At 35.9% G+C, this 13,173-nt stretch overlaps 1 protein-coding gene across 5 annotated transcripts in view; it reads left to right on the top strand.

The window, feature by feature from the left end:
* Positions 1–4: 4 nt before the first annotated feature.
* LOC139961508 (forkhead box protein P4-like) overlaps positions 5–13,173 on the top strand; it is an 85,988-nt gene continuing 72,819 nt past the window's right edge. For 2 of the 5 annotated variants that reach the window (XM_071960718.1, XM_071960713.1), the window contains exon 1: positions 5–314. The gene's annotated coding sequence lies outside the window, so the exon portion shown is untranslated. The other 3 variants (XM_071960714.1, XM_071960717.1, XM_071960716.1) reach the window with 3 other exon arrangements.

Genomic DNA, 13,173 nt, shown 5'->3' with positions numbered 1-13,173 from the left:
CAACCAATAAAACGCGTCCTAGATAATAAATCTCTTTAAAAAGTGCCTTAAAGTCACATTTCTGGACAGCCTATGTATTAGAAAAATGTATCCATTTCAATTCTGGAATATTGTCACTTTATCCCTGAAGTGAAACTTTACTGGAAAAAAAGTAAACCGACGTGAGAACAGCGAAGTGATATTCGGAATTGTTTATTGTTGTGAGGCTGCACTGAATTGGTTTACAGAAATCAAAGACCGAATACGGACATTAATTTTGCTTTCTTTCAGTGGTCGAAATAGTCAGTCCGTAAATTTGACGTTCCGATTCTCAGGTAAGTCATAATTGCTTGTTCATAGGACGGGTTTTGAGGGATGATATGGCCCTGTTTCTGAAGGGAAAGGGTAATTTATTGTGTTTTTGTTGTTATTTGTGGCATTCAATAGCGTGAGAGCGATAAACAATTTGCATAGAACATGTGCGATTTAGCGAATTGACTGTGTGCGGTGGTGTTGTGTACTGAAAGTTATCGACGTGATATAGTACAGTAGAATGCGACTGAGTCACACAATGGCCATTACTTTTTAATCTTAACCTATTCACGACCGCAAATCTGCATGTCTCGACCTCGGCTGTGACAATATTACTAGTAGCAACTGATAACTACAGTATGGATTGGTCTAAGGTGCGCTATTTATAATACAATTTCAAAATATTCCTGATGTAGTATTATGAGAGTTTTAGTCATTTGAGTTGAAAGACTAAAAGTATGAAGCCTAACCTAGTCAAGTTTAAAAGTATAGACAGATTAGGGTTAAGGGACCTACTAGTACTTGCCTAAGTTAACATAGGCTATGGCTATAACCCATTGATGATCATCAGTTACTCTGGTCCATAGACCAGAACCAAAGATTTGTCCAGTAAACATTGAAGTGAGTGATAAATAACAATGCAAGGTGTAGGCTAGTTAATGGTAATCAAATACCTTGCTTAGGTCATTATGAACTTATGTTATGGTAGACATGCACTCTCAGTCAATCAAACTTTTGTCTCCTGATACTGTAAAAAAGTTTGAATTTAGACCTAAGTTAGTTTAAACTAGCCCACATACTAGTATACAGGCCTAGCCTGTATTGTTAGACCAACTAACTTAGGCTATTCAATTAACAACTGGGCTAGCCTAGGCTAGGTCTAATTATGGCATAAGTCTAGTATAGTATTACTATTAGCCTATGTTAGGCCGTAAATTGATACTTTGGTTAGCCTAGACTTTGACACTGACATATTAATTGTGAGTGAAACCATTCTGTAACTTGATGGCCATGTACAATTTGCCTTAAGTTAGGCAAGGGCATTGGCCTAGGTCCAAACTACGCTAGGCTGTCCTGTTGCAATGATGATAAAGTCTGTGTCTTCTGCTAAACTACAAGAAAATCTTAGGCTTCTTGACATTGTAAGAGTAATGATATAATCAGACCTAGGGTTAACCTAGTATCAGTTGACAGTATGGAATGGACCCAGTCTGGTTGGTCAAGAGAAATGAACCATGTCATGATTGCAAATGAGTTCCGGGACATACCAAGTGATAACACCAGTTAAACACATACTACCATGTACCTCAACAAAATTATCTGTGATTGTCTTCCATCCATATCAGACATTGTTGCAAGATTATATGTGATTTTGAAGTAAGTTATTCTCATATTTCATGGCTAATGACATAATTTATCATCACGTAACATTGAAGGTTACCTAGTGGTGAATATATTTCTTCACTGAGATTTCATTTAGAGCATGTGTGTTGTAAGCCATGAAACGTGCATACCCAAAGCATTGGCATTACTGGAGGCAACTGCACATGAGAAGCTCACGGTTTATCTGTATGCCCTATGCCATATTTTGCATAAACGTCCAAAGCCTCAAATATTTCACGTCTTTGTGGATTTTTCCAGTATCACGTAAATTGCATGATAATATCATTTTGGATACAGAAGTAGAAATTTATTGCAATGTTTGAAAGCATGACGTTATTGCTGCAGTGCTGTGCATACTCGGTAAATGTACAGTAGAAGTGGTAAGTGACTCTATGTCATCTATGCCAATGTTTTATTGCAAATTTTTGTAACAGTTAAAACGTTCTTTCATTTTATAAAACTAGTTAAACATGTCTAGAATTTGAATATGATTCGTATTAGTTACATCTGATGACAGGATTTTCAACCAAATTGTTTGCAGAGTTACTGTACCCTGTCTAGGCCTATGTGATGTATATTCATTATTCAGCACAAAGCACTTGTTAACTTCTGTACTGTACACACGTGTCACATTCTTCCACCAAATTCCGTAACAATGTATTAGCAGTATTTTTGAGAAATGGTTTGTGAAGAGCTACACCAGTGTGAGTTTTGAAAGGGAACTTATAAATAAGTATCTACAGACTGAATGCAAAATATTTCTTTTTAAATGCATGACACTTTACTGTTAATTTCATTGGAATTGGGGTACAATAGACATCAATAATCTGTATGCAGACATTTACCAATAGAGAAATTCAATCCCCCCCATCCCACCCCATACTAATTGTCGAATGAGTGAAATGTTGTGGTTTGTTCTGATTTATCCACCACATACATATATGTAACACGTTAGTGGGCTATGTCAGCAGGCATACACGTATAAATCTGCTGTACATACAAGCCTTTTGTTAGTAGAGTGTTGAGTTATAAGCAGAGGATTAAAGTATGTACAGGTATCACAATGTATTTATTGGAGGCAACAATTGAACAAAATGTTCTAGTTTCCAATCCAAGTGGAGCATGTCAAAAAGTAGATCAGGTAAACAGAAAACTGATTAAAAGTCTGATCAAATGAACATTTTGTGTACCATGTCCATGATTTTGTGGAATGCAAGCAGACAAAACATACAGTACAGGTAGGTGATAAACTTTTACTTTGTCTCTCGAGTTTTATCAGGACGAGTTTTTAACGGTCTGAGAATGGGCATGTTTATGGTAATTACGTGTCCACGGAAACAAAGCGGCGAAAGAGCCAAGTCGGGGATGCCTGCAAAAAATTGAGCCAAATAATTGATTTTGAGCATTGCACCGTACAAGCACAGCAGTTGTAAGGCCAGCAATCCTACTGAGAAATTCGGTATCGAACAATTTTCTGTTTTTTATTTCTCTCGTTGTCACACCGCCCATTATTTTTTAACGTTCCTTAGTCCTAGTATGTAAGACTTATCCGAAGTCACATTCTTCCTTCAGCAGAGAGTTCGCTGACGTGGCTGTTTGAGTTTTATCAGGACGATTTGTAACGGTCTGAGAATGGGCGTGTTTATGGTAATTACGTGTACACGGAAACAAAGCCGCGAAAGAGCCAAGTTTGGGGATGCCTGCAAAAAATTGAGCCAAATAATTGATTTTGAGCGTTGCACCATACAACACAGCAGTTGTAAGGCCAGCAATCCTACTGAGAAATTAGGTATCAAACAATTGTCTGGTTTTTATTTCTCTCGTTGTCACACCACCCATTTTTTTGTTAACGTTCCTTCGTCCTAGTGTGTAAGACTTCTTCGAAGTCACAGTCTTCCTTAAGCAGAGAGTTACGCTGACGTGGCTGAACAGACCTTGAGACATTGTGATAGATCTAATGTACGTACACGTACAAATGGCCCAATTGTTGATTCTTAAATTTTCAATAGATCTAGTTGCAGTCGATACACACATCATGTATCCTCCTTCCTTGCTCGGACTTTCATCACATTGATGACATATTGCGCAATACTACAGTTGACCGCATACATATCCTCTCTGTTGATTACTGTACACGTATGATATTACACAGACCTGTCTGAACTCTGGAAAATTCAAAGAAACTTGCCAAAAAAGTTCCTTCATCCCTGCATTAAATATGAAAATGTGTTGAACAATTGAACAGTGCATGAAAAGCGAGCAGCGTGTATCATCGATATAAATAATTTTACCATCGGTTAATTGAAGAGAAAAGAAAAGAGAAAACATGCGTTTTCTATAGTCTGTTTAGTTTAGCGTTGACGTCATTCAAATAGAATGTTAAAAGGTTATCAAATCCAACTCAGAAATGAATTGGGAACTTTTCTGGGAGGATGACATCATTTTTATATATATTTGATTACAAAGTAGTCAATTAACATTCATGAACTTTGACCACTGCAGTTGGACACCATTTAAAGCACAGTATTTTAATACATATATCTAGTACATATTATGAAAAGATTTATGCTCGGGTATTAATTTTTTCTGAAATAATTTAAACATGATTTATCATAAAACTTGATTAAATCATGTGCAGTGATTGCAAAAATGAGTTTCAAAGTATACAAAGTCAAATATGACCTTAAGTTGGGAGGGGGAGGTGAATGAGGGGGATGGTGAATGAGGGGGATGGTGAAAAGGGAGAATGCAGGGATGATGCACTTGTTTACATATGGAGTGGCTTTTATATACATTTGAAATGTTTGACAACTCTAGTTAAAAATCAAGGGATGCTAATGTTCCCATTGGTGGACTCCTATCAATGTGTTATTAATTAGCAATAGCCTCTGGCAGTCTTTGATTCCTTGCCCAAGTATGGGTATGTGTTTCCATGTTATTGAGTATAACTATAAGGACCTTTGAGCTTGTTTTGAAGGTCAAAGGTCATGTACTGTCAGTCAACAGATGTCAAAGTCTGAAATCCTTGTAAAAATGATACTGTAACTTCAAAAGTAAAGCTTGGATGAATGTCACAAATGGTGTGCAGAACTGTGGATCCAGCTTGGTTAGTACAAGAATATTGTTAGTTTTACTGGAGGTCAAAGGTCATGTGAATCAACAGAGGTACAGTAAAAACTTAAAAGATTCAAACCATGTAAACATAACAAAGTTCTGCAAAAATTAAGGTTGGATGAACTTTGACACTTGAAAAACCTTTTGAATGTTGTAAAAAAGAAAAAGAAAAAAAGAAAAATATATATATATATATATATATATCCTGTCTCGAGTGGTTTCTGTGAACTATATCAGTACAAACCGAGAAGTGAGGTCCTGTGGAATGCTTGTTAAATACGAGGGACGATCATCTCAACAGGTTTCAAGTTCATCCAGAGGGTAAAACTGCAGAGTTAGAACCAACATGGTATTAAGTTCCATTTAGCATGCAGATCACTATTGTCTGACATGCTGCTGTCAGAGGGTAATTTGTAAAATAATGTCTGGGCGACAGATTTGCAGATTAACTTGGAATCTTTGCCCCCCTCCCTACTCAATCAAGAATTTTTTTGTTTTTTTTGTTCAAGAAAATAAAAAAACCAATAAAATTCAAGGAGGATTTGGTCTCTTTACTCAATGTTTGATAAACTGATTTCCAGCAGTTGATACTTTTTACAATCCTGTGGTTAAAATACTCAGAACTGATCAATTAATGGCAGAGCCTGGGTGTTTTTAAACTAGTTACTATAAGTAGTTATTTACAGTCAATTCAAGCATTAAGTGAGTTTGGAGAATTAGGTGAGGAGTATTTACTTTTGGCGGGGGGGGGGGGAGGGGAGGGGGGAAGGGGTGTATGTGGTCATTGGGTGAGGAAGAGAAATATTTAAACTTAAAACTGATGTTGTGAACATTAAGCAAGGAGTGAGATACTGAAAACAGTTATACTGTCCATTATCCAATAACTCATATTTTTATGGTATTAATAGATCTCAGTTTGAAAACATTGTAAAAAATATAGCTCTGCAGGTTAATTGCTTGTGTATAAAGTCCTTTTTTTCCTGTTTTGACTCTAGGATATCTCTTAATGGCTCTGAACTTGTTGACCTATTGTTTAGCTACACAATCAACGATCTGTTATCTGCATCATGATTGTGGGGGGGGGGGGGGAGTTGTTTGTTGTTAAGATGAAAGTAGATATTTATAAAAGTGTGTATTCATTTTATTTTTAGACCCATGGACATTGAATTTTGAAAAAGAAAAAAATATAAACACACATATACAAATAAGGGCGAGAGAGAGAGAGATAACAAAAAAAGGAAAATGAATGGGGCAGTAGTAGTAGTACCCCCAAGTAGTACTGTGAGAAAGAAAAAGCAATATAAGTTTCTATTAATCATGACATATTGTGTTTGAATGGCATTTCAAACAACTTAAATTCTCTCATCCATCACAAATAGCAATTAGGAAGAATCTTTGTAAACAGAATCATAACTCTCCCTGATGAGGTTTCGGTTTCCTTTCAAGCAATTGCTCGTAAACAACAGCACATGAAAATTGGCTCTCGCATGATTTGATCTCTGTATACAGCCTGAAATTAGTATGATGTGTCAGTCTTTGAAAATATTGGAAGGAAGGGGGAGGGGAGAGAGAGGGGCGGTGAGAGGTCAAGGTACGTGGTGCAGAATCAGAAAAGGGGTTAGTTAGTAGCTGTTTGTCCGGTTTGGAGACTAGGGGAGGGGACGTGGTATGTGGTGGGGTAGGGTGAGTGTTGGGATGTGGGGAAAGAGGAAGGATGGCAAAAAGACTGGATGGGGGTTTATCATTGATAATGTTTTCATACTTCATTAGGATGGTGGTTGAAAGAAGAAGATTTAAGACTTTAGACCGAAGTCAGATTTTTGTAAATTGGACCTATTGTATGTGAGATAAAGAACAATACACACATATATATGCTTTATGTAACTTTTTACTGTATGCAGTGAGTATACTGGAGGTTGAGTTAAATACTCAAGCATACTCAAGCATTATCAAGCTTTAGTGGTAGAGAAATGTTGGGACAATCCGTGTAAAGTATATACTCACTACTTCTATAGTGTATACATGGTTTTGTAAAACTGTGTGCATTGTAGTTACCACTAACTGTTGGAACATTACAGCCACTTTACTCGTGATTTCGTAATTGCTATGTAATAGATATATGCACTAAAACGACCAAAGTGCTGATATCATTGTGACACCTTATGAGCAATATCTCTGGGGGATTTGAAACAATTAAATTGACATGACTTACATAACTTTTATTTGAATGAACCCACTGTTCCAATTTTGCTGTACATGTGCAGTGACACAAGGTGATTAAAAGTAGGCCGACCTTTCAGTGAATTTTTGTACAAACCGTACTTCTTTTAGAAAGAAAGAAAAAAAAAAATATATATATATATATATATATATTTATATATATATATATATTTTAATAATATATAGTAATATATATAGTAATAATAAAATACTTTTAATAACAATTATTGATGACAACTGATATTGTACAGTATTAAATTGAGTTTACCTACCTGATATTTAATTTGGCAGGCGCTTCTGTTATAAATCACTGGTTGCTGCACACATTTCAGGTTAAATGTAAAGTTAGTACTTGGGTGATGTATCTAATACATACTGTACTGTAGGTACATCTGTGCGTCTCTGAGTATTGGGACCCTCCAGATTTTCAATTCAAATGTGTTAAAAATGTTTATTCTGCTGGAAAAAAAAGCCACTGAAAAGTGGGATATATATATTTATATACATACACACAGTATATATATATTTTTTATGCTAGTTTAGCTACATTTGTGGGTGAGTTTCACTTTCTCGATGAACAGCGGGAGGTATCAGCTGGAATCTGGAGGTAAAATAAGGTGTCATTTGTATCTAAGCCATCTGGAAATCCAATATCTCTGCATGAAACTGTGTGAACCCAGGATCGGCAACAGTTCCAAATCTGTGTACAGAGTCAGAACTTTTTTATTGTTTTATTTATAAGCTGTTAAGGAAACTGTCAGAGTGAGAACCACCATAAAGCTTGCTTGGATGGTGGCATACTGTACATGTAGCTTTCTTAATTTTTTTTTTTATTGAGTACTGACTTTATGGTAACGTTCTAGATATTCTGAAAAAACCTATACCATTTTTTGAAAATTTCTTTATGTGCATATATTTGTTATGTTATTAAAAAATAATAACATACAGTATAAAAGTTGTTTGCATGTCAAAATTGGATTGTTTTTTATTTTCCAGTTTAATAGTCATTTTAGCTTTAACAAAGCTGGAAGGCTATCTTTTTTTGGATCAGTTGTTATCTTTTGTGGAGTAATTTCTCTGTAGGTTTGACACCCAAATGTAAAATCTGGAGAACTCTACTTGAACTATTCAGACAGGAATCATGTAATTAATAGTTTTTTGTGTTCTTTTTTTCCCTGTGCACAAATTTTTAGCATCTAAAGTCAATGTTCAGGACAGCTTTTTTGAAGACAATTTGCTGGTAGTTCCCCCCCTGTGGACAACCTGTAATCTTTTTCTCTGCGGCTGCCCAAACAACAATGTTATCTCAACTCATTAACAATACAATATTTCTATCCATGTAATAGAATGCTGGAAGATATTAAACTGAGCGATTCCCCCCCCCCCAAAAAAAATGAAGCAGTATATAGTGCTGCTCCCTTGTACTATCAGAACTTCTGCTTACCTGTCTCTGAGTACTTGCAGTACTACAGAATTGACATGTATGAAGAAAATTTAAAAAAGGAGACAAACAACGTAATTAATTGGACGTAGGAACGATAAAGATGAATCGTACGACACAAAAGTCCTGTTGAGATAATGCTTTTAAAGTTTCAAAAGAAAAATGAAAGTTTTTGCTTTTCTGTTATTAATGAAGTTAGTTATTAATTTTAAAAGACCTTCAGTTATTATTAGCTACAGTATGATGTATCTCGGTAACGCCTTTCTGTTACTTAACCACGCACAATTAAATTGCACACACATGTATCATTTTAATAAACATTAAGGCTGATGCTCAAATTATGTCCACTAGCGAGTCTTAATAGGCCTAGCAGGGAATTTTTGGTAACTTTTCTATAAATAGTAAGTACTGGGAACTGAAACACACAGTATGACTAGCTTTTTAGCAACCAAGGACTTTGATTGGTGGTTATGTTTGGGGTTATTTAATGCATATTCATAAGCTGAAACCTTGAAACTGAAAAAACTTGAGACCTATAAGGGTGGTTCAGAGAGAATTTGTAGACAAAATTAATTGTCATTCTGTGCAAATTATTCAGTGTTAATGTTGACTAGATATATAGTAATATACTAATTTAACTATGAAGCAGACCAGTACTGAAATTGTCTTAATAGTTTATCCATGAAGTTACTGTAAGTGTGTGAAGGTTGTGCTCTGAAATATGTAGGTCTGTGTCTCTAAATCTATCAAGTTATATATACTGACATTATGTTTGTTACCCTTGAAAAAGTTTGGTTTGATTTGGTTTCCATAGCTACATTTGAATTCATGATACATGTGCTAAAATCACCTTGCCATTGGCCAATAACTGAAGCAAATTGCATTAATTATTTTTTTTTTGGGGGGGGGGGGGTAAACTACAGTGAATAAGTATGAATGTGCAGTGAAATGATAAACACAAAATATAACTTGTCAGTTTATTTGACTGTTTCCCTAATATTATTATATTTACTTGTCAGCAATTCATATCCCTTTGAACCTGCCGTAATGTATGGACTGTTTTTATAATTTGTCCTTTATTTAAATGTTACAGTTTAGTTTAAACTAAGAACTTAGAAATGTAAGACCCCCCAAAAAAACATAAAACAAATATCTCATGAAATTATAAATAGGATAAGTTGTGCCAAAATTTTCTTGGATAACATGAGAATTTCAAGGATAGATCTACTGTATGAGCACTAACTGCAGAAATTCCTTCTTTGTACTATATTGTACAGCACTTTAGTTTGTGAACTGTTTGTTTTCAATTTGGATTCGAACAACAAACAACAAAACAATGTTCAGTCTAAAGGAACCTAGACATGACCAAAAAGGACAGCAAACTTGGAACTAGGTAATACAGTGGTAGCTTTCTTCCTAAATAAGTTTGCGGGAATGTTGGCAGTTCCTTCTCCAATAAACAAAACTACAGTATGAAATGTTTCCTCACAGGAAATGAGTGCGGTATTGAAGAACACAGCATGCAATGACTCCGGATGTGTGAACTGATTAATTCTTCGCTTTGGCTTCGGCTTTGAGTACAACGTTTCTGTATGTTGCCTTGTTAGACGAATCTAACGGTTTTGATTATTAATACGAAGAAGATTTCTATAATATTTCTGTGTCTGAGGCTCTTTTGTTTTTTTGATTCTAAAAGGAATAAAACCAATCGTTCAAATATCTTCTATCAAATCACATCAACACAAAGAACCCTTTTCTGGTATATCTAGTTAATTTAAAAATGCAGGTATGTATTTGTGTATATTCCAAGCCAAACAATTTTTCCCCCTCTGAAATGTCAACAAAGATTGTTGCTAATACTGCACTTTTGACAATTTTTTTTTGTTTAATTGGCTTAAACAGTGGGCTTGTTTCTCTTGACTGGTAACTCTGACAACATGTTGATATATACAATTTTGATAAACAATGTGAAGTGAACGATGCTTTGTAGTTAACATGGAATTCCATGAAAATCTGAGGGATATCCTTCTCAGATCCAGATTTGATAACTTGTCAATTTGTTTCAGTTCAACCGTTTGGTTCTTTCCTGATCCAACAAGGAACTGACCAGAACTTCTACTTATTTAAATGTACCCACAGTCAATTTATGAGATATATATATATTGTATCATTTTGTATGGGTGTTTTTTTGAGTTTTACTCCGTTAATACCGTTTGTTTTCTCAAAACCTTTGCACTCTAACTGTCAAGAGTGACTTGGTAGCTCAACCTTTTGACACCATATGGTGTGGTCAGACTTTTGAGTTCACTTGTATGTATTTGTATGTATTTTAGATCCTCCAGCAAGCAGGAACGCGCGAAGAAGCCTCATTGGCTTATCAAAGCCGCAAGCTGACCGAAGTCTCTTAGATTCATATTTAACGTCCATGATTATGAATTGTCAATTGTCAACAACTCTGTAACTGGACGACATACATTAATCTTGGAGTGACTTGCAGACCAGTCAATATGTATACAGTGGTCTATGTGTGATAACTTGTGAGTTGTTGCCATTTTTGGGTTGTATGTGTGTGTACATACATGAAGCCCCAGCTTCTAAACATGATATAATGGTCAAGAGAGCGAATGTTTGTGGATGTGATTTTGAAAAAGCAGGACCTGTTGTCATCAGTACATGTATGATTAGTTTTTGTGGTGGTTCTATGGTCGTATGAGGACAACTGGTCAAAACATGATATCCCATAAAGAGGGCAGAGGTGGGTGGGGGTGGGGGTGGGGAGGAAAGGAGGGAATTGTGTGTTTATCATGAAGTCATGAAGGTGCTATCAGGTCATGGCTGTCTTCTGACTTGTGGTGAAGTATGTTGACAGCAATGCATTATTTTAATCTACCATGTACACTATCACCATGCAGCAGGCATCAAGTTGCTGTCAGCACATTGTGGTAATAATATCTTCACTGTATTTAGTCAGTTCATTCTGTAGTCTGTGACAGCTGCTAGCCATTTGATCTAGACCACCATATATCCTATACATACTACAGTGCATATGATACCCATCATGTTCTTAGTACATTGGGGGGGGGGGTGCTGAGCCATACTTAAAAGTGGGTAGTGTAATGTGTGTGACAGCGACCCATTACATCATGGTTTGCTTAGTACTACATAGTAGGTTAGTTTTCTGATGTTGGAATATTAACAGCAAGTGTTGCCGGTGTGACAGCTACTGTACGTAAACCATGTACCCACAGCATGCTGCATGCACTTGTGTATTTTAGCTAAAATTCTCGAGTCTAGACTTTATTTGTGGGTAATTGCTTAGTCTGTTTGATAGGAGAACATGAAACTGTGCTCAGTACATATATATGTATGCATATATGCATATATATATATATATATATGTATATATGCATATATAATATGTATGTATATATGCATATATAATATGTATGTATATATGCATATATATATATATGTATGTATATATGCATATATATATATATGTATGTATATATGCATATATGCATGTATATATGCATATATGCGTATATGTATGTATATATGCATATGTATATATGTATATGTATGTATTAATTTCCTGATGCTGACTCTGTATGTGGGTTATTGTACAGCTATATTTGACAGTATAAACCACCGACTCACTGCATACTGGGGTCATCAACTTTCTCATCCCTGAATCAAGCTCACAGAAGATTGTAATTTTTTCCGGTAGCTGCAAATGAATTATTCGCCATCTCCCAGATGTGTACATGTATACATTTCTGTATGGTGAATATATGATGTATTGCCCTTTATCTCGGTGTATGATGTATCACCTAGCTCGGCGAAATCTCTACGTCTAATTGCTTTTATCCTCTCTCCTCTTCTCTCCCATCCTCATCCTCATCATCCTCCTCCTCCTCCCATGTACTACTGTACACTGTACTAGATAGAGGCTTATCCTGAGTTACTATGTACAGTTAATATTGTACTAGATCAGAGCTCTGTTACCCGTCTTGTCCTAGCCTACACCACTACTACTGTTCTATTTAAACATAAGTAAACAGCCAGCCTGCATTACTTTGTTTGTCTATTAGTCAGCAACACAGAGCCTGTTGTTTGTTCTTCACCGCTAGCTCCCTACCAAACAAATAATTTCGGGGTGCTCCTTCATGGGTAGATTGCTCTCTGGCTATTTTCTTTCTCAAGATCCGTGAAGAGCAAGTCTGGAAAAAGGAACGAGAGCCCTGTGAGAGGAAATTGGATCCATCACGCGCTGATATGAAAATTTGCAGGCAGGCCTATTTGTTTACTCTTGGCTTGTTGTGTGTTCCAGTTTGTTTACACAGTGAAAAGGCTGGCAGTTGGGTTCATTTTAATGAGAATCGTGACAAACAAATAGGCAAGCAAGAAGAAAATGAATGCACAGCTGCCGAGGCACATGCTCTCTAGGTGTTTGCCTAATCGAGTTTTGTCAAATTGAGTCCTGACAAATTTTTTCTTTTTTCTCTGTTTTGTTGTTTTCTGCAATTTCCCCTTTTGTTCCTAAAAACCCTCTCTCTCTCTGTGTGTATGTGTACAATTTTAAGGACTGGGTTTTGAAGTGACTAATATTGCTGATTTCTGTTGAGGCCATCGAGTGTGCTTGGCTTGTATGCATGCCCATATTGCCAGTTGTTGATTTAGTAAGATCAATAAGATGCAATGTTTATCTTTCGTAGAAAGGA

Source organism: Apostichopus japonicus, chromosome 20 (genome assembly GCF_037975245.1).
Source record: "Apostichopus japonicus isolate 1M-3 chromosome 20, ASM3797524v1, whole genome shotgun sequence".
NCBI lineage: Eukaryota > Metazoa > Echinodermata > Holothuroidea > Aspidochirotida > Stichopodidae > Apostichopus > Apostichopus japonicus.
Note: the sequence above shows the minus strand (reverse complement) of the source record. Positions and strands in the feature narration are given on the sequence as shown.